Raw genomic sequence first — 21,905 nt, 5'->3', positions numbered from 1 at the left:
CTTTCTGCTGCCTCCTTAATTTTCATGATCTCTGTAAAAGTCCCTCTCCTACCCATTCCCGCAATGTTTTTAAGGGACCAATCCTATGGCCTCTCGGACACTGTCTGAGAGGCCATGGGATATTTCAGATTCTCAGCTCTGAGGTCAAAGACAGCACTCCAACCTTGGAGCTGGGAATCGGAGCTCAACCCCCTGCCCCCTCGCAGCCAGTATGGAAAGAACCATGCTGGCTGCTCTCAGAAGTCAGGAACTTGACCTCGGAGGATGAGGAAAGGGGGTGTTTTGGTGGGCAAGGAGGGGAGGAGACTGGAGAGGCCAGGATACAAGCTATCCTGAGTCCTCTCCAGCCTCCTCCCCACACCCTGAAGTACCTCAGCCAGACAGGCAAAAAAGCCTGTCAAGCAAAAATGCAGAGTAGAAGGAGTAGGGATGGCGGAGAATTTCTCCACAAATCTCCGGGAGGCCGAATGCCAACGCATTCGGCCCCCCGAATTTGGTGGTGAAATTCTACGACACCCCCCGCCCCCCCCCCCGGCATGGGACTTACCTCTGTCGAATGTCCCTCTCAGCGGCGGGTCCCGGCAGTGTTTCAGCGGCGTTTCAGCGGTGGCGGTGGTGGCGGCCAGTCTTCCGACTGGCTGCCGCCGCCGCCATTTCCCTGTAAAGTAAAAAAAAAAAAAGTGATAGGCTACGTAACGATTTACATAGCCTATCACGGCTAGATTTTCAAAGTCAGCCGTGATAGGCTACGTAAATCTTTACGTAGCCTATCACGGCTGACTTTGAAAAAAAAAAAAAAGTGCGTACGCAAATGGCAGCGCCCATGGGTTGCTGCAGGGAGGGGGGAAAGTCATGTGCCGTGATCATTTGTGAGGTGCACTAACACTGGAGTAAATCCTCATATAGATAGGGACCAGGATCCACTTTGTGAGGTCATCTTTGACCTTGTTGTGCAGACTATTAATAATGAGAATATGAATAAGAATAATACCCATTTTCAGTGTGGCTTAAGCACTGATCTCACACTTTTCCTCCACTTTATGGCAGCCTATAGGATTATGAGCTGCTTATATACCTCCTTTATTGTGGAAGATTTTGTTGCTGTTGTTGAAACAAGAAAAAGTTCCCAGGGATTCTATTTATAAATTCAGTGTCATCCTGCCATACATCAAACACAATAAAACAAAGTGGTGTGCAACATTTTTTTTTTAAATTCACACTTGCTGTTGTTACTGCAGGCCATTTCCATTCATTATTTTTAAATAATTATGAGGAGAAATGAAAGCTGGGAATCAGAAAAGTAGGCACAGTGGCTTTAAAGAAAAAAAAATGAAATACAATGCATGCAAAATTTTGGATGCAATCCTATACCCACTTACCTAGGAGTAAGAGTAATTGAATTCAGTGGAACTTATATCTGAGTTGACATACATAGGATTGTTCTGTTAGGCATCCTAATGTGTTATTATTAAGTCATACTTGGCAATAAATTACAGGAGTAATCATATGGGTTAGGAATGGACTAGCATTAAGGGTATAATTAAAATCTGTAGCTTTCCATTTCCCAAGGGAAAATTATGTATCATTGAGTTGTTCAGTGACTAAATCTATCCTCCATTTTCCCCAAAATGTTCTCCTTCAATGAAAGAGGCTTCAATTTTTCCACCTCATTTTCTTTCTTTTTTTGAATATATTTTTATTTATTTTATCTTTATAAATGAAATATGCAATATCAAACATACCAACAACCTGATCAATACTAAAATTTCCCAACAATACAATATTCTGATGGGGACACCATAATTACAAAAGAGAAGGAAAAAGAAAGAAAAGGAAAAAAGGAAAAAAGGCAAAGGGAGGAGGAAAGGAGGTGAAGAAAAAGGAAGAAGATTCCTTCCCCTTTCCCCCCTCCCTCTCCCTCCCCCTTAAAGAATTAAATTTAAACTCCAATACCACCCAGCCTCGGATGCCATTCTATTTTACAAACTATATCTATCAATCTTACAGTTTAATAAACAACCTTACATTTCAATATCATATCATCAATCTTATATACAAGAAACATGTCTACAGTTCATTCCCAATAGCCTAGATTATTACTAATACTATTAATAATAATTAAAAAGGACTATAGGGTTATATAATAATAAAACTTAAAATAAACCTTCAGCAGTCAGTAATATATTTTATATTTTATGCTAGATACATAAGTACACATTGTACCCTCAAACATTAAATACAGCATACCATATCTATTTTGAAATAAAAATATAAAGATAAGCAAGAAAAAACAAAAGATGAGAAAGAATAAATGAATATATATATAATCAATTATCTTCTAACCTAGCCTGGATCATGTAGACTAATCACAAACAGTTAACAAAGCTTGTTTAAAGATTCCAGTTCATGGGGTTGTAATAGGAATCTTGCTAGGGATGTCAGAGAATTTCTCCACGAACCTCGGGGAGGCCGAATGCCAGCGCATTCGGCCCCCTGAAATTGGTGGAGAAATGGTCTGCCACCCCCACGCCCCACCCCCCCGGGACGGGACTTACCTTCTTCGAATGTCCCTGGTGGCGGCGGCTCCGGCAGCGGTTCGGCGGCAGCGGCGGCTGGTCTTCCAACCGGCTGCCGCCGCCGCCGCCATTTCCAAGTAAAAAAACAAACAAACAAACGTGATAGGCTACTAGGGATGGACGAAAGTCACTTACCTGTTCCCGAAGCTTGCTTCGCGGTGTGGGGGAGGCACTCCGTCCCTCCCCCCGAAATTCTGGGCTGGGGGGAGCGCCCCGTCTCTCCGGCCGCAAAACCTCTTCTCCTGCCGGGTTGCAAATGGCGGCGGCCATAGCCGCCGCCGTTTGTGTCCCTGGTCCGCAGGCAGCTGTGATAGGCTATGTAAATGTTTATGTAGCCTATCATGCCCCTTCATGGATCACTGCCTTGTTGTGGCGAAGGGGCTTGCGTAACTCAGTGAAGCCATAAGCTATGCCGTGCAGGGCCACCCAAGACGGACAGGTCATGGCAGAGAGTTCTGACAAAATGTGGTCCACTGGAGAAGGAAATGGCAACCCACTCCAGTATTCTTGCCAAGAAAACCCCATGGAACGTATCACAAGGCTAAAAGAGATGACGCCGGAAGATGAGCCCCTCAGGTCGGAAGGTGTCCAATATGCTACTGGGGAAGAGCAGAGGGTATTTCCAAGTAGCGCCAGAAAGAGTGAAGCGGCTGGGCCAAAGCCGAAAGGACACTCAGCTGTGGATGTGTCTGGTGGTGAAAAGAAAATCCGATGCTGTAAAGAACAATATTGTTTAGGAACCTGGAATGTCAGATCAATGAATCAAGGTAAGCTGGAGGTGGTCAAACATGAGATGGCAAGATTGAACATCGACATCTTGGGAATCAGCGAACTCAAATGGACAGGCATGGGCGAATTTAATTCAGGTGACCATCATATCTACTATTGTGGGCAAGAATCCCTTAGAAGAAATGGAGTAGCATTCATAGTCAACAAAAGGGTGGGAAAAGCAGTACTGGGGTACAATCTTAAAAATGATAGAATGATCTCAGTACGAATCCAAGGCAAACCATTCAACATCACAGTAATTCAAGTCTATGCCCCAACCACTGAGGCCGAAGAAGCTGAGGTTGATCGGTTCTATGAAGACCTAGAACACCTTCTAGAACTAACACCAAAAAAAGATGTCCTCTTCATCATAGGGGATTGGAATGCTAAAGTAGGAAGTCAAGAAATCACCGGGATAACAGGCAGGCATGGCCTTGGTGTACAAAATGAAGCAGGGCAAAAGCTAATAGAGTTTTGCCAAGAGAACACGCTGATCATAGCAAACACTCTTTTCCAACAGCACAAGAGGCGACTCTACACATGGACGTCACCAGATGGTCAATATCGAAATCAGATTGATTATGTCCTTTGCAGCCAAAGATGGAGAAGCTCCATACAGTCAGTAAAAACAAGACCTGGAGCTGACTGTGGCTCAGATCATGAGCTGCTTCTTGCAAAATTTCGGCTTAAATTGAAGAACGTCGGGAAAGCCACTAAACCTTTCAGGTATGACCTAAATCATATCCCTGATGAATATACAGTGGAGGTGAGGAATAGATTTCAGGGATTAGACCTGATAGACAGAGTGCCTGAGGAACTATGGACGGAGGTCCGTAACATTGTTCAGGAGGCAGCAACGAAATCCGTCCCAAAGAAAAAGAAATGCAAGAAAGCCAAGTGGCTGTCTGATGAGGCTTTACAAGTAGCTCACGAAAGAAGGGAAGCGAAAAGCAAAGGAGAAAGGGGAAGATATACCCAACTGAATGCAGAGTTCCAGAGAATAGCAAGGAGAGACAAGAAGGCCTTCTTAAATGAACAATGCAAAGAAATCGAGGAAAACAACAGAATGGGAAAGACTAGAGATCTCTTCAAGAAAATTGGAGATCTCAAGGGAACGTTTTGTGCAAAGACAGGCATGATAAAGGACAAAGAAGGCAGGGACCTAACAGAAGCAGAGGAGATTAAGAAGAGGTGGCAAGAATACACAGAAGAACTATACAGGAAAGATCTGAATGTCCCTGATAGCCATGATAGTGCGGTCACTGAACTTGAGCCGGACATCCTAGAGAGTGAAGTCAAGTGGGCCATAGGAAGCATTAGTAACAATAAAGCTAGCGGAGATGACAGTATTCCAGCCGAGCTATTTAAAATCCTAAAAGATGATGCTGTTAAAGTGCTGCATTCAATATGCCAACAAATCTGGAACACTCAACAGTGGCCACAAGACTGGAAAAGGTCAGTTTACATTCCAATTCCAAAGAAGGGCAACGCCAAAGAGTGTTCAAACTACCGCACCATTGCGCTCATTTCACATGCCAGCAAGGTGATGCTCAAAATCCTACAAGCTAGGCTTCAGCAGTATGCGAACCGAGAACTACCGGAAGTACAAGCTGGGTTTCGAAGAGGCAGAGGAACTAGAGATCAAATCGCCAACATTCGCTGCATCATGGAGAAAGCAAGAGAATTCCAGAAAAACGTCTATTTCTGCTTCATTGACTACGCTAAAGCCTTTGATTGTGTGGATCACAACAAACTGTGGCAAATTCTTAAAGTGATGGGAGTACCAGACCACCTTACCTGTCTCCTGAGAAACCTGTACGAGGGTCAAGAAGCAACAGTAAGAACCAGACATGGAACAACCGAGTGGTTCAAAATTGGGAAAGGAGTACGACAAGGCTGCATATTGTCACCCTGCTTATTTAACTTATATGCAGAGTACATCATGAGAAATGCCGGGTTGGATGAATCAGAGGTCGGAATTAAGATTGCCGGGAGAATTATCAACAACCTCCGATATGCAGACGATACCACCCTAATGGCAGAAAGCGAAGAGGATCTCAAGAGCCTCTTGTTGAGGGTGAAAGAGGAGAGTGCAAAAGCTGGTTTGAAACTCAACATTAAAAAAACTAAGATCATGTCATCTGGCCCTATCACTTCCTGGCATATAGAAGGGGAAGAAATGGAAGCAGTGACAGATTTTACTTTCTTGGGCTCCAAGATCACCGCAGACGGTGACTGTAGCCATGAAATTAAAAGACGCTTGCTCCTTGGGAGGAAAGCTATGGCAAACCTAGACAGCATAGTAAGAAGCAGAGACATCACCTTGCCGACAAAGGTCCGTCTAATCAAAGCTATGGTTTTCCCAGTAGTAATGTATGGCTGTGAGAGCTGGACTATAAGGAAGGCTGAGCGCCGAAGAATTGATGCTTTCGAACTGTGGTGCTGGAGAAGACTCTTACGAGTCCCCTGGACTGCAAGGAGGTCAAATCAGTCCATCCTAAAGGAAATCAGCCCTGAGTGCTCATTGGAAGGACAGATAATGAAGCTGAAGCTCCAATATTTTGGCCACCTAATGCGAAGAGAAAACTCCCTGGAAAAGACCCTGATGCTGGGAAAGACTGAAGGCAAAAGGAGAAGGGGACGGCAGAGGATGAGATGGCTAGATAGCATCACGGATGCAATGAATATGAACTTGAGCACGCTCCGGGAGAGAGCGCAGGACAGGAAGGCCTGGCGTGCTATGGTCCATGGGGTCACGAAGAGTCGGACACGACTGAACGACTGAACAACAACAACAAGCCTATCATGGCTGACTTTGGGGGGGGAAAGCGCGTATGCAAATGGCGGCGCCAATGGGTGCCACCATTTGCGTTCCTTATTTTGGCACGGGTAGTCTACGTAAATATTTACAGAGACTACGGTGAAAATAAGGGCAACGCAAATAGCGTTCCCCTTTTTTTCGCCGTAGTCTACGTAAATGTTTACGTAGACTACCCATGCCAAAATAAGGAACGCAAATGGTGGCACCCATGGGCGCCGCCATTTGCGTACGCACTTTTTTTTTTCTTTTTCAAAGTCAGCCGTGATAGGCTACGTAAACATTTACGTAGCCTATCATGGCTGACTGCAGGGACGCAAATGGCGGCAGCTACGGCCGCCACCATTTGCGTCCCGGCAGGAGAGGAGGTTTCGCGGCCAGAGGGACGGGGTGCCTCCCCCCGGCCAGAATTTTGGCGGGGAGGGACGGGGCACCTTCCCCCCAGCCAGAACTTTGGCGGCGAGGGATGGAGCGCCTCCCCCCCCACCACAAAGCAAGCTTCGGGATCAGGTAAGGGACTTTCGTCCATCCCTAAATCTCGCGCATTTTTATGTTCAACCATTCCTCCGCCATTTCATGATTTATAAACTTCTTCATCTGACCTTCAGATACGATGCAAAGTGTAGCAGGATTTTTTAAGTAATATTGTAAGCTCATTTGTTTTGCCATATTTTTTGCTTTGATAAATTGCCTTCTTTTATTCGCCATCTCTTTGATGTAATCTGGAAATAACACAACTTTATCTTGTTTCCAGGAAAGGCTTCCACCCTCTCTTGCCAAACGCAGGATATAATTCTTTGTGGAGACTTTTGCAAATTGGTCTATGATGGTATAGTCAGTCCCTTTCACTTTTGGCACACGAAATGCCTGCTCAATATCAAGTAAATAATCAGATGGGATAGGAAGTATCTCACGCAAAAGTTTATCCACAAAAATAGGTGATTTTACAACATTAGACAGATTTTTAATCCCAATAATACGTACATTGGATCTTCTTGTGAAGGCCTCCAGTTGAGAAATTCTGTCAGAGGTATTTTTAACATTCACTGCTACTCAGTCTTCTAGCTCGTTAATTCTCATCTCCATTTTTTGCCATGACGCATTAATTAAATCAACATTTCCTTGCAAGGCGGTGATGGAATTTTGGATTAGATCCCACCTTCTGGCTTGCTCCGTAATTGCGAAGATAAGGTCTTTATCAGAGTAACTAATTTCCCTATATCTTCTGTTTTTGAAACTTTTGACACAGGAGGCACGGGGGAAGTAGGAGGTGAAGCCATCCCCTTTCTTCTCCTTGGTGCATTCATGTTTCTCTCAAACGGATCTTACAGGTCCTCAGATGTTCTCAGATGTTGTTAATATTTCTTATCATCCCACAAGAGTTGTTGGTATTTCTTGAAGCATATATTATTATAGAACACATCAGCCCTGCTTTCTCCTATGAAATAGGAGTCTCATCACAGCTTTTTGCGTTGGTAAAGCTCTGGGGAGATAATCCTGGAATCCAGCCCTCCCACTATCTCGAGGGGGGTACTTTTCTCCAAGATGTTGTCCAGTGCCGCCTTGCTCCCCCTTTAATTCCAGGGGGGAGATGAAAAGTTTTTTCAACCTTTTAAAAAGCTGTTTGAGAAAGCTCCCATGGGAGAACCCGTGGGAAGCTGCCAGAGAGACATCTGCTCCAACTGGAAGTTTTTTCAATTTTCCCACCTCATTTTCAGGACATTTTAGAACTTCCTTTGAATTTCTTTTGGTGTTGCTTTTGAGCTTACCTTTTTGTTGCAAAGAGGCCAAACACAAAGAGGTTGTGTTTTTTGTTTGGGGTTTTTCCCCCCCATTTCTATTATGTATCTCTCCAGTGCTCTGCAGCCTCCCTAATCTTCCTAATCTGAACAAGTCCCATGGGAAGAGTTCCCTCACAATGTCTTACTCTTCAATCAGGACAGCATTCAGTGCATGAAGAGGAGCTCAGTCAGTGCTTGCAGGAGCTTCTAAAAATGACAGTTGAGTTCAAAGTGGAATCCCCTTCTTACAGTATCTCTGATCTGTGACCAGAGATAACACGGGGATTCACCTTCACATGCAAGGGAATCCCATGTGTCCAAAGTTATGCATGGTGTGGAGAAAGTGGATAGGGAGGCAATTTCCTCTCTCATAATACTAGAACCTAATGGGGCCATCCCATGAAGCTGATTGGTGGGAGATTCAGGAGAGATAAAAGGGAGGACTTCTTCACGCAACACAGAGTTAAACTATGGAATTCACTTCCATAAGATGTAGTGATGGCCACCACTCTGGATGGCTTTAAAGGGGGATTGGACAAATTCATGGAGGAGAAGGCTATCAATGGCTACTAGTCCTGGTGGCTATGTGCTACCCCCAGTATCAAAGGCAGTATGCCTATGTCCACCAGTTGCTAGGGAACATGGGTGCTGAGGGCACTCTTGCACTCATGGCCTCCTTGTGGGTTTCCCATGGTTGGCCACTGTGTGAACAGAATGCTGGACTAGATGGACCCTTGGTCTGATTCAGCATGGCTCTTCTTATGTTCTTATCCCAGATTGAAGACAATAATGGGATTCCTCTCCCTGCCTCCTCCCCAAGCCCCAGGTAGTCTCTCAAGGCCAGGGGACAGGGCTTGGAGAAGGGAAGGGGAAGGGCCAATGGACCACAGCCCAAGCCTGTATGGACCACATGGGGAACCTCGATGGGCCAGACTAGGCCTGTGGGCTAGAAGTTCCCCACCCCTCCATACTTAATTAAGCTTGTCTGCCTGGGTCAAGGATGTGTTCCAGCCTTCCCCAATTTGGTGCCCTCCAAATGTTTTGGACAACCCCCAGCATTCCCAAGTATTGGACATGCTGGCTGAGGTTGATGGGAGCTGAAGTCCAAAACATCTGGAGGGCACTAGGTTTTGGAAGGCTGGTCTATTCATCCAGAAATAACCCATATCTGATGGTTGTCCTGCCTGATTTTAGAAGTGTCATATACTTGGAAGACTCCTGCTGGGTCTCTCATTTTAACTCATTTACTTATGCTATCCTGACATATAGATTCTTACAGATACAGATACAGATACTTCCTAATGTTCAGCCTGAGAGTGAACATTTTCATTCAGGAAGTAAGTGAGTTTGAAAACCGGAATGTCACAGGGGGGGTACTCCCCCCCCCGCTCACCCCCCCAGACTCATCCATGGACCGCTGTGCTGCTATTGTGCATAAAAATGGAGGCTCGTTCCTTTACGTAAAGGGCCTTTTATGCACATGGTGGCCGTAAAGCAGCCATTTATGCATTACATGTGTAAATGGACCATTGAGTAAATCTTGAGAAAATGGCCACTTTATGGTGCCATTTGCATAAAAGGTCCTTCTACATAAATACCTTTTACATATTATGCAAAATGGTGGCTTGCTGAGGGATTGGGTGGCCATGCTCCACTCACCAGGCACCTGTGGACCACCTAGTGGCTCGCTGTGGGTGGTGAGCAGGGGTGGGTGACTGGCAAGGATCCAGTGAGCAGTGCACGAGGCAGACTTGGGTGAAACCACCTATCCCTATATAAAAAATATCCTACCTTAACTTCAGTAGGATTCAGAGGAATCACTATGTTGATGTCCTCTTTGTCCTATGTAGGGTTCTGAATTAAAAATGACTGGCCTTGGCAACCTGATGAACGTTGCAATCCTATGCATATTTAGACAGCTGGGCTGGCTGGGGAATGCTGGGAGTTGTAGGACTTATTGATGTCTAAACAAGCATATGATCACGTTGTTGTTCAGTCGTTCAGTCGTGTCTGACTCTTCGTGACCCCATGGACCACAGCACGCCAGGCCTTCCTGTCCTCCGCTCTCTCCCAGAGTGTGCTCAAGTCCATATTCATTGCATCGGTGATGCTATCTAGCCATCTCATCCTCTGCCGTCCCCTTCTCCTTTTGCCCTCAGTCTTTCCCAGCATCAGGGTCTTTTCCAGAGAGTTTTCTCTTCGCATTAGGTGGCCAAAATATTGGAGCTTCAGCTTCATTATCTGTCCTTCCAATGAGCAGTCAGGGTTGATTTCCTTTAGGATGGACTGATTTGACCTCCTTGCAGCCAGGGGACTTGTAAGAGTCTTCTCCAGCACCACAGTTCGAGGGCATCGATCTGACACTTCTGACTTTAGTTAAGGTATTGCTTCCTGTGCTCCACCTGCTTCTATGTTCACCAGGTGGTTCCCTTTACTGCTTTGAGCTCCTCCTCAAGACTCACTTTCACACAAGCTTTCTTGCATCACTCTAGCCCACACCTGGGAGGATAAAAGGCCTTCACCTGGCACCAAAAACCACAAAGAAGGTGCCAGGCATGCCTCTCTAAGGGTCAAAGTACATGTTACATTAATTGCATAGCATGTAGCTGGGGCTTATCTTCTTCTTTTTATCATTTTTTAAACCCTCTGGATAAGTGTGCATGACCCTGACTTGGATCAGGACCACTGTGTACTGGGATGATGATGATGATTAAAATCCCTGTGTGGGGCGGAAGGAGGGGGCATTAAGGACGCAAATAGGCTGGGTGGGTTAATCCTCCCCTCCCAGCGCATGATGGCCCCAATCCGAATTGGGGCTGGATACACTTACTCTAGAGTAAAAAATAAAGCTAAGTCTTAGCTACATGTGGTACAATTAAGTTTGATCCTTAGAAACTATGCAAGCAACGCCATGATGAGGTTTGCCGTGTTTTCTGTCTCTTACCGTTCCATGCTGCTTGCTCAGTCCAGGCTCCTCTTGGGCTGACAAACGGCCAAGTCAGACAGGGTTTAAACTTTTCACTGATTTCACACTCCAGCAGGGAAACATTTTGTGACCTTTCTCCATCCACCTCCCCCAGCTGCAAGGATGATTTATTTATGGGCATTGATATTCTCTAGCCGCTACAAGCTTCCAAGAGGCAAAGCTGCTGAGTTAAATATTGTGTCCAAATTGCACACATTTCCACCAATGGAGCCGGGGAGAGCAAAATAATCCTGGACAGATTACAAGGTGCCCTAAAATGAGGGTTGGGGGCAGGGGCAGGGCAGGGGCAGGGAAAGTCTTACCTCTCTGTTCTGCATGAACTAAGCACAGTCCTAAAATGTAGAGCTTGATCCCTGATGGCAGGACTGGACAAACTATAGCTCAAGCACCATATGCATCCTTCAGCCTAATTTTATAGGGGGAAGGAGCCCAGAGAGAAACAGGGAGGGAAGGAGTAGAGATGTATGGATTGTGTAAACTCCGTTCCACCTGTGTTTCACAGATTGTTTCATTCTGTTATCTGCCCATAGAGGGAATTGGATTTTTTTTGTTTCCAGATTTGCACAAATCAGCATTTGTGCAAATGTGTATTTGTGCAAATTCGCACATGCGAAAAGCAGAATTCCCCCAACACGCACATTTTCACACTTTAGCCTATGGAGGAAATGCACATTTTGGGCCAGCTTTTTTATTTTGTGTATTTTTTTATGATGAAATTTGCAAAATTGGAAAAGTTAGGAAAACAGTCCACACATCTGTGGAATCTGCCCAACAGGGGGAAAGCCGGTCTGCTGTAGGAACCACGGTTTGGATTCATGAAAATATGAACTCTTTTGATTCCATTGCAGATTTCTCCAAAATCCCTAGGCAAGAAGGGGGGAAAAAAGCTCAGGAGGGAGCTGAAATGGAGGGATAGAGGGAAGGAAGGAGAGGGGGAAAGCCCTCTGTAAGCAAATTTTTAACTCGCTAGGGATGGGTAGGGATTTCATTTCATTTTTTATAAGAATTTACTAAAATTCATGAATTTCTTCATATTCGAGATGAAAAGAGCAACTGTATATAATTGTGTGTCATTCATTTCACACTCATTTTTCCTAGAGTCATCCATCAGCCTAAGGACATTTTTACAGTTCCCAGAGAATCCAAATGTAATTTTATATGGGAAGGGGGGAACAAGGTTGTTCAATTTCTCCTCCATATTGCCCTATATGGGGAGCAAAATCAAGATGGTTCTGTTATATGTGAATCCCTTGCTGAAGAATATGATATGCTCAGGCCAAGCTGCATAAATGATGGAGTTGAACATCTCTTCTTTGGAAGATAGAGGGCAGGACCCAATAGTGTCATTTCAGAAGCTCACATAGCACTAGCTGAGTTCTGCCAAATCTTTCCATTGTGCAAGCAGTTGTGCATAATGCTTGCACAATGAGTTGCACAACAAGTCGCACAAGCATAAGGTGCAATGGGTCATACAATTAATTGTACAATGGGTTGCACAATCGGATGTGCAATGGGTTGCACGACAGCTCTTGCCTAATACATTACTTGGATTCTTCTCTTGCACATAGTTTAGAAGCAAGTTTTTGCTAGCACAACATCACTTGCACTAGTGGGATGACACAGTTTGGTACTGCCTAGAATTTGCCATCAGGAAGACTTGGCTGTGGCATGCATTACATCTTTCTTTTTGTAGGGGTGTGTAGAGGAAAAACCACTGGAAGACTATAGTATATTGACTATATTGAGGAGATAGGGATGGTGTGCCACAGTTGTTCCTTCTATTCCTATGTCTCCTGGAAGACCTTAAAACTTAGGCCTCCTTAAGGCCTTTAGTTTGAAATTCAGTTTTCAAGGTTGGTTGCAGGTGGGGATGGCACAGCCTTGGAATGTGGGAGGATGACATAAACAGTGGAGCTAGATGGTACGGCCTTGGAATGCAGGAAGGTACCATCTGGCTACTGGCTACTCGCTTCGGCTAATCTTCTGAGTGGTACAGCTATGACATATATCATCAGGTGGCTTAAGCACAACAGGTGTGATTAATTGAGGTGCTGTCCTAAGCGGCATGTAGCACTCGAGGGATTAAGGTATAAAAAAGCCCCACAGTTTTGCCCAAGAGGAGCTTTGATGCAAACCTGACTGGGAAGGTGCTGCATATTGGCCGTAGACTGGGGTCTCCTCATTGTCGTCCGCTGGGGCTCCCAACAACTGATTGAGGACAGCTTGCTTGGTATCGTATATTCTTCTTGATATCCTTTTGCCTGCTCCAAATAAAATCCTTTGACTTCAACTCACTTGTGTGCTTATTGCTCCTGAATCCAAAAAGAACCCTTGCCGTTGGCAAGACAGGGTGCCAACAGGACTTCAGCGCCTGGTACACTGGCCCCAAAAGACAGGCTCAGAGGCTTGTCTGGCTCAAAATGGAGAGGATGGAGAGGCTGTGGAAGCCTCTACCGCTCTTCCTGCACTGCCTGGTTCTTGCTGGCAGGGGTTATGATAGTCTAGCAGGCATCAGTCCTGTAGGAAGGGATGTCACAGGAGTCTGGGGGGGGAGTCTGGTGGACTCTCCCCCACTCAGCCTCCCAGACCCCATTTACCAAGCCATTCACCGTGCTTGCTAGACCCTGCTCGCTGATCCTCGTGCAGTCTGCAAACGCCCGGCTGCCTCCCACCCCCTCAGTGAGCTGCCATTTTGCAAAAAAATGGCAGCTCGGGTGGTCCCGTAAATATAATGTTACATAAATAGTGGCTGTAAAGGGGCCATCTATGCAGCATTACAGGCATAAATGGTCCGTTTACACCTGTAATGTTGTGTGAGTGTTCCCTGTACAGCAGCCATTTACATAACAATACATTTACGGGAAAAGCTGAGCTACCATTTTTTCGCAAAATGGTGACTCGCTGAGGGATCAGGTGGCCTCCAGATGCTTGCTGGGCACCCATGGATGGCACAGAGGCTTGTCCAGGGAGCCAAACAGGGGTGGGTGGGTGGCAGCGGCTTGGCGAGTGCCCGGTGGTGCAGACATAGGTGAGTCCATCCATCCCTTCCTGTAGGATTGTGCCCTAAGTGATGTGGTTGGGAATGAGGTGGGCAGTTAGGCTGTTTGGCTAAACTATAAGTCCTGCAATTCCCCCCTCCCCTCATATTTGCAGCTGGGGGTATGGTGACTTTAAGAGAATTGAGGCTTGGTTACTGCAGAAAGTGGTCCTTACTGGGGCAGGGGGAGTTGGACCATGTTGAAATCCCAAAGAGATAATCAAGGGCTGATATGGCTAGGAACTGGTCTCATAATAAACCGTGCTTTTTTGCAACGTTTGGAAAAAATAGTTCTGTTCTCTGAGCCCAATTCCAAGTTAGATGTGTGTGGGGGGGAGGGACTTTTGCCCCATCACTACTACAGAGTACATATTATGCAAGATGAAATGCCTCCTGGGGACTCAGGAATTCATTTAAAGGAATACTGAAATCACTGTCAAACTACATTTTGGGCACACTGAGGACTGTTTAACTTGCTACTATCCTCCCAGGAATATTAGCAAGTGATTTTAAGAAAATTAAAGGCAACTGTAACCACGACAACTAGAATCTGAGAGACAGAGTACAGGTCCAGTCTAGTGTTCATAGAATATATTTATTCATTAGCATTTATTATTACTGCTTATATACTGCCTTATTTGCAATAAAACCATCACGGCAGTGCACAGCAATTTAAAGCAATAAAACCTCAACACAACAAACCGAAGAACATTAAGAACAGCATTGTAGAAATTGTAACATTAAAACAACTGTGTAGTTTAAAAAGGGAACTTGAAGAGATTAGTCGTGATGCACTTTCTAAAGGCCAAGAGAGTGGGGGAAACCATCGTAGATTTTGAAGGAATGTGTTCCACAGTTCGGGAGCCACACAGGAGAAAGCCCTTTCTTGCATGCCTGAAAAGGGGCTTCTGTGGGTAATGGGGTCTTCATGAAGGCCTCTCCTGCAGATCTTAATAATGGGGGAAGTTCATAATGAGGCAGTAAGGCCATTAGAGATCCAGATCCTAAACTATTTATACAAATTTACTCCTCAGAATATTATCTTCCAAACATGACAGCACAATTCACTTGTTGGCTGCATATAACCTGAGGGCAGGACAATGTTGCTAAGCAACATCTAAGGAAAGGTTAACTTCCTGGCATTTATCGGGATCCAGTCCAAAATATTAGATTAACTGCTGTGTTAATTATTTGTGGGTGGCCTTGTAAACACCTCTTTGGGTTTCTTTTGTCCCCAGGCCTGTCTCTCCCCCCGCCCCATTGAGTGCTGGTTGAACCAGGTGACCAAAGACAAGCCTTGGGAATGAGAGAATGTTGGGCAGTTGCCTTCTACAAAGGAACTAATGATTATTATAGCCCTGCTGCCTTGATCCCCAGCTCTCCTCCCTTATCTCCCAGGTCTGCAGAGCAAAGGTGGCAGCAGATCTGGTAGGAAACTCAGAATTTTCAGAGAAGTACCTGTCTTGCTGACTGTACTCAGGAGAAGCTACTCAGGAGAAAGGATCTTCTTGGGAGGAGGGAAGAGACCCATCTGTGAGCAATGGACCAACAGACGACCAGAAAGAGGAGGAACTGGCAGTATGTATATGAAGTAGGGTTGTCAAATCTCATAGAATCATAGAATAGTAGGGTTAGAAGGGGCCTATAAGACTATCAAGTCCAACCCCCTGCTCAGTGCAAGAATCTAAGTCAAAGCATCCCTGACAGATGGCTGTCCAGCCTCAACTTGAATGCCTCCAGTGTGGGAGAGCCCACCACCTCCCTAGGTAATTGGTTCCATTGTCATATTGCTCTGACAGCCAGGACATTTTTCCTGATGTTCAGCCAGAATCTGGCTTTCTATCACTTGAGCCCATGATTCCGTGTCCTGCGCTCTGGGATAATTGAGAAGAAGTCCTGGCCTTCCTCTCTGTGACAACTTTTCAAATACCTGAAGAGTGCTCTCCTATCTCCCCTCAGTCTTCTCTTTTCAAGGCTAAGCATGCCCAGTACTTTCAGTCTCTCCTTGTAGGGCTTTGTTTCCAGTCCCCTGATCATCTTCATTGCCCTCCTCTGAACCCTCTCCAGTTTGTCTGCATCCTTCTTAAAGTGTGGTGCCCAGAACTAGACACAGCACTCCAGATGAGGCCTAACCAGTACTGAGTAGAGAGGAAGCAGTACTTCACATGATTTCGAGGCTACATTTATATTAATGCGGCCCAAAGTAGCATTTGCCTTTTTTGCAGCCACATTACATTGTTGGCTCGTATTCAGCTTGTGACCTACAACAATTCCAAGATTCTTCTCGCTTGTGGTATTGTTGAGCCAAGTATCCCCCATCTGGTAAGTGTGCATTTGGTTTCTTTTCCCTAGGTGCAGAACTTGGCATTTATTTATCCCTCTTAAATTTCATTCTGTCATTTTCAGCCCAGTGCTCCAGCATATCAAGACCACTTGTTTTTGTCTTCCAAGGTTGTCCATCTCTTTGAGCTCCTTTAGAGTTCTGACTGAAACCTGGAGCAGATTTGTAGCCCCACTGACATCGGAGCCACCAGCCTCCACTGGGGTCAAGGACAATGCCCTAAGACAGAATAGGGCTGCTAAGGGGTTGGGGTGGGGGGGAATCAGACTGAACATAATATCACATTCCCGAAGTCTTTTCTGTCCCTGGCAAAAAAATCCCTTTCCTCTTTATGGGAGCACACAGGCATTTTTTAGATAACATCTCAGCCTTCTAGGTGGAACAATGGGTTTATGATTCTTTGCAGCACAATATGTCATGGAAGCCAATTCATCAAGCCTGCCTCCAGTGACAGCCCTAACAAGATAATAAAAACCAGTAAAGAATTAGCCAGAAACCACACAAGACAGGTATGTGCAAGTGAAATGTGAATGGTCTCGGAAGTTATCGATTTATTTTATTATTTACTTTCTAAAGAGAGAATTTCTTAAGAGGTGACTATAGAATATAGAGCACCCAAGGGCAATTAGTTTTGCCATATTTTACAAGTCCTTCCCTTGTATCTTTAAGATCAGCCTTGCACACAGGAATTACACCACTGAAGCTTTTCCTGGCACTAAAATAAGCAATGAGAGAAGCTTCGCCAGACACATTTTTGTGTGTGAGGCTCTTGCAAAAAAGCAGGGGAGATGTGTCCATTGAACAGGTGGCACTGGGAATGTCAGCACAAGCAAGAAACTACAAACTATGGATTAGCCCCCAGATTCCAAGATTCCATGTGGTATTCCTGTACTAAATTCAAGATCATGGAATCAGAGCTGGGATGTGGGGCTGGGGGTGGGGGGTAAGCAACTGACTGCAGGGAGGTAATGCAGGGAAAAGGGAGTCTTTAGTTCTTCTCACCCAATGGAAAATCTTTGTATATCGAGGAGTCAATGGTGCATTAGTTCTCCTGCCCATGTCTAAAGTGCCTGTTTGTTGAGCTGATGAGGGTGTGTGTGTAGCTATGCTGTTTCCCAGGGTTAAGGCTGTTGACACTGTGCTCAAGGTGGTAGATAATGGCTTTGGCAGAATTTCAGGGTTAGCGTCTTGTTGCTTCAAATGGCTGAGAAGAATGTTATCTTCTCAGCTGGCAGCCTGCCCTTTATTAGGGCCAGTGTTCTCCCCCTGTCATGTGCCTTCGTCCTCTCCCTTCATAATCAACACACTCCAGGAAACAAAGCTTCAGGCCAACACTACTTTATTAGTAAATGACTAGTTTCTTTACAAATGCAGATCCTAGGAAACTCTCAGGCTGCATGGAACCAGCTAATCCATACATCTATGAATATCAATAGAGGATCTGAATCTGATGTAGAAGTCAGAGACATTCCCAGCAGTCCAGGCATGAACTTCATGGCCAGACTTCCTTGGCAGGGATGCCCCTCCCTTAGGGTGGCTCCCTCCTACGTTGACTTCCACGAGTGGCCAACCTGGCAGAGCATCTGAGCTCTGCCCCTAACTTTTCCCGCTTCACTCTGCGATGGACCCTAGCATCCCTCAAGTCATGCCCCCTCACTCTCCTCCTCCTCCTCTCCCTCTGAAACTTGAATTCTCATGGGGGAGGAATAGGGGAGCCATTTAGCCTAGGCCATCTGTGTGTCAAGGTCTTGGGGGGGGGGAAGTCTCACCATGTCTGGGCTCACTGGGGGGGGTGCCTCCCTCTGTTCTTGCTGTTCCCATTCTGAGCTGCCAGCCTGCCAGACATCTCCACATGCTCAGATTCATTCCTGACACCCACCCATCCCCACAGAATGCAGGAAGTCATGGGACCATGTCCAGAATGGGAAGGATCTAGGGGATAGTATATGATCTATTTTGGATAAGAATTTACCAAAGTTCACCAAGTTCTTCATTTTGGTGAGAGAAAGATATAGTAGTATAATACATCAATATTTTCTAATTGCTTTAATACCTTGGATTTTAACATATAGATGTCTAACTTATACCCAAGGGAGCTACTTTTCTTTTTATTCAGTAAGAGATCCCTTTATTTAAAAAATCACTGAACCAAAGTTACTTTTCCACTATAAGTACACAATACTAGTGTTGTTCCTGTCCAATTACTGTGACCTCTAGTGGTCATCAGTTGAATACATACCTCATACTTGCTACTTGGTTGCCTAAAGGTGATATTAAAAGTGATAACATACTCCCATTTAATGCACCGAAAGGTTTGTGGTGGGCATCTATGGACATAAATATAAAAATATAGGAATCCCTCTTAATTGTTTAGTTTGGAGGAGCACTTTCCAAACAAGGAACTTCACTGTGTAATGAATACGGTTCTATCTTAGTCTTGAGATAATTTTCAGGCATTTTCACAGATCTTCCCCAGATACTGCTGTAAGCCGCCTTGGGAGGGCTTCTGTCCTGAAACGTGGCCAAGAAATGTTTTAAAGGAAGGAAGGAAGGAAGGAAGGAAGGAAGGAAGGACTTAAGATTTTTTTAAAAAAATTGAATGTGAGAAAAAGTGAAACTGAGAGGCAGATTAACATTATCTCTACAAATCATGCTTTGAGTTTATGAACTGGCTAGAGAATCCCTTTTGGGTTGCTTAGCGACCATTGTATCACTCCCTCCCCTGGACCCAAGTTGCACCTGATACATGAGCTACTATGTATACCCCTGGGAAACCGGATTGTTTGAGTAAATATGGGAGTGTCAGAAAGAGCAATCATAGTTAGCTGGGTGGTCCAAGAAAGAGCTGTTTGGCTGCAGGATTTAGAAAATATAGCAGGCACCAAAGAATATTCTTCAGATGCAGTACATCCGCTGAAGACTAGTTCATGCCATCAATCACCAACACGCTGACAGTGCAGCTGACAGGTAATGACTGCAGTCTTCAAAGCCAAATACCACCCTGCAGACTACAGTAGTTGGAATGGGAACGCCCATGGTGCCAGCCACTGGAATGAAAATCCAGCTGTTTTGAATCAGGAACAGAATGATCAGTAATTATTGGGCAAACAAGATAAATGGGATTGGCTGCCCTAGTAGTAACTTTGCTGATAAGATACTAATCTTTATATTTATGGCACCCACAATTTGTTGTAGTTCAGGCAAGATAAGTTATCCAAATGTCTAACACACAATTTTGGGGGGATTGAAGATTTTGCTAGGCAATATTAAACAGCGACAGTAGCTGGCTCCTGTTATCTCTTGCTCCAGCCAGGCCTAGCACCAGCACTCTGCATCTTGAGGGAGCTGGCAGGCCCCACTGTTGCACTGGCTGTCTAACTAGGTGGTGGTGGTGGGCAATTGGCTCTGGAAGCCACCCAACATTAACGTTTCCCACAATGCCCTGGAAGTTTGCTATCTCGGAGCATTGTGGGAAATGTAAATGTTAAATCCAAGGTCCCTGGTGTTCATCATAGCCCTGCTGCCACTGCTACCTCCCGCTGCTGGAGTGGTGCCAGGTAAGTCTAGGGCCAATCAACCAAGGTGGGGGGGCACCCAAGAGCACTTTACTGAGGACCCTCTCAAACCTGGAACTGCCCGAGCACTAATCTCAGGCTGAATCTACACATGCAAAACACCGAGGGGGATGGGATTGATAGGTTCCCAAGGTGGTAATGGCCAGTGCTGCTTCAGATTGCAAGTGAGGGATCATATTTTGAGACGTGCACTGTGTAAAAGCCTCCTTGCAGCTAGAAAAGTAGCACAACTGGGCTAGCAGCCTAGCACCTTTCCCTTGCTGTATTGTTTTCTACTTACAGGGACTGTTTCCATGTGGGGTGGGCAGCATTCAAAACATGATGACCCCCAGTTGCGGCCTGAAGCAACGCAGTCTACTTTGCCACCTGACTAAGCTGGATGTGTAAATCTAGCCTACATCTCAGAACTAAGAGGTAGGCAAAATATAACTTTTCAGGGGAGTGTTGCCAACAGATTAAAAAAAAAGACACCCAGCGTGATCTCTTCTGTGTATCTACTGGTGCTGTATGTTTTCTTCTCTCCTGCTGTCTGTATGTGGCACAATGTGGTCCAGAGACAGTATGGGTCCAGGTCAGGTCTGGTCTGTGTTGGAACATGATGCTTGTGCATATGGACATTATTATTTTTCTGTCCATTTATCCATCTGTTCTTATTTTGTGGGAAATTAAAATAATTCCATTGAGATCTGAAAACAGGATCATGTGAAACCAAAACTGAAAAATATGTTTTCCCTGCCATGAGATACACGTTTTGCTCTATTAACTGAGCAATCCTCTATGAACTCACTGGAGATTGCACTGCATTCCCATCCCCCCCTTTCGGCGTGATTTCCCACTGATTATTTCATTACAATGTGGATCTCTTCCAGTCATTTTGATCCCAAATTGGACGAAAATGTATCACTGTTACTGCCCCATATTCTTAAACCAGCAGGGTTCAAAAATCAGGTTTAGGTCTTTGCTGTTAAATGTGTCCTCCTGACAAATAACTGCATTATATATTGCAGATAACTTTTAGCTAAGAGTGGAGCTAAATTCCACACAGAAACACACCAAGAAAATATAGTTCCCAAACAGATGGTGAAAGGAAAATCCATTTCTGAACTACGGAGGGACAAATTTGTCAAATTCGGGTTCTTATGTTCATTTAGTCTTGTTTCCACAACAGTCTGCAAGCTTTTAAAAAGTCCACACAAAAATACATATGCATTTTCACATGCATTTCTCCTAATATACATTTTGTATGCAATTTCCCCTAATAAATGCATTTTTGCAAGCAATTTCCCTTCATGAAATGCAATTTGTATGTCATTTTCACCAACACATTTTGTGTGCATTTTTGTGTGTATTTTCCCTAATATGACCATTTCTGTATGCATATTACTGGAGAACTACATCTGCAAAATTCAGAAAACTGCAACAATAAAAGTATAACTCCATTTCAGTTTGCATATTCATTTGGGAACTGGAATTAGCCAGGCTGGGGGTGGGGTGGGGAATGGAGCTCTTTTATACACGGGATGGAATTATTGTCAATTTGGGATGAAATGTTGTTTAAGTAACTTGAGGATGCATAATGGGATATTGCAATGTAATAAATACTGTATAGAAAGAAAAGAGGGTTTTGTTTTTGTTTTTTGCTATTTACATAAATATAATACTTAATGCAGTATGAGACTTCCTGACTGTTAGAGCAATATGACAATGGAACCAATTACCTCGGGAGGTGGTGGCCTCTCCGACACTGGGGAGGCATCCAAGACGAGGCTGGACAGCCATCAGTCGGGGATGCTCTGACTTGGATTCCTGCATTGAGCAGGGGGTTGGACTCGATGGCCTTGTAGGCCCCTTCCAACCCTACTGTTCTATGCTTCTATGCTTCTATTCTATGAATGGGCTAGAGGAGCCTGGGACTCTGCAAGGAGGAAAGGACCAGTCAGCTGCAGGCAGCACACACAGGTGCCAAGCGGTGCAAGACTGGGTGGCAGATGGACACCCAGCCTGCTCCTCGGGTCCTACTTGA

At 45.0% G+C, this 21,905-nt stretch overlaps 1 long non-coding RNA gene across 2 annotated transcripts; it reads left to right on the top strand.

The window, feature by feature from the left end:
* Positions 1-15,348: 15,348 nt before the first annotated feature.
* Positions 15,349-21,491, top strand: LOC146346604 (uncharacterized). 2 transcript variants are annotated; one of them, XR_014789815.1, is made up of 5 exons: positions 15,349-15,544; positions 16,192-16,288; positions 16,714-16,816; positions 20,165-20,296; positions 20,890-21,491. It is a non-coding gene; the product is annotated as an uncharacterized LOC146346604 (long non-coding RNA). The 2 variants fall into 2 exon arrangements; XR_014789814.1 differs by lacking the exon at positions 16,192-16,288 and having other exon boundaries at positions 15,369-15,544.
* Positions 21,492-21,905: the final 414 nt, after the last annotated feature.

This window comes from Heloderma suspectum, chromosome 4 (genome assembly GCF_057233095.1).
Source record: "Heloderma suspectum isolate Gila_16-S chromosome 4, 16-S_ref, whole genome shotgun sequence".
Taxonomy (NCBI): Eukaryota; Metazoa; Chordata; class Lepidosauria; order Squamata; family Helodermatidae; genus Heloderma; species Heloderma suspectum.
The sequence above is the reverse complement of the archived record's forward strand: the minus strand, read 5'-3'. Positions and strand labels throughout refer to the sequence as shown.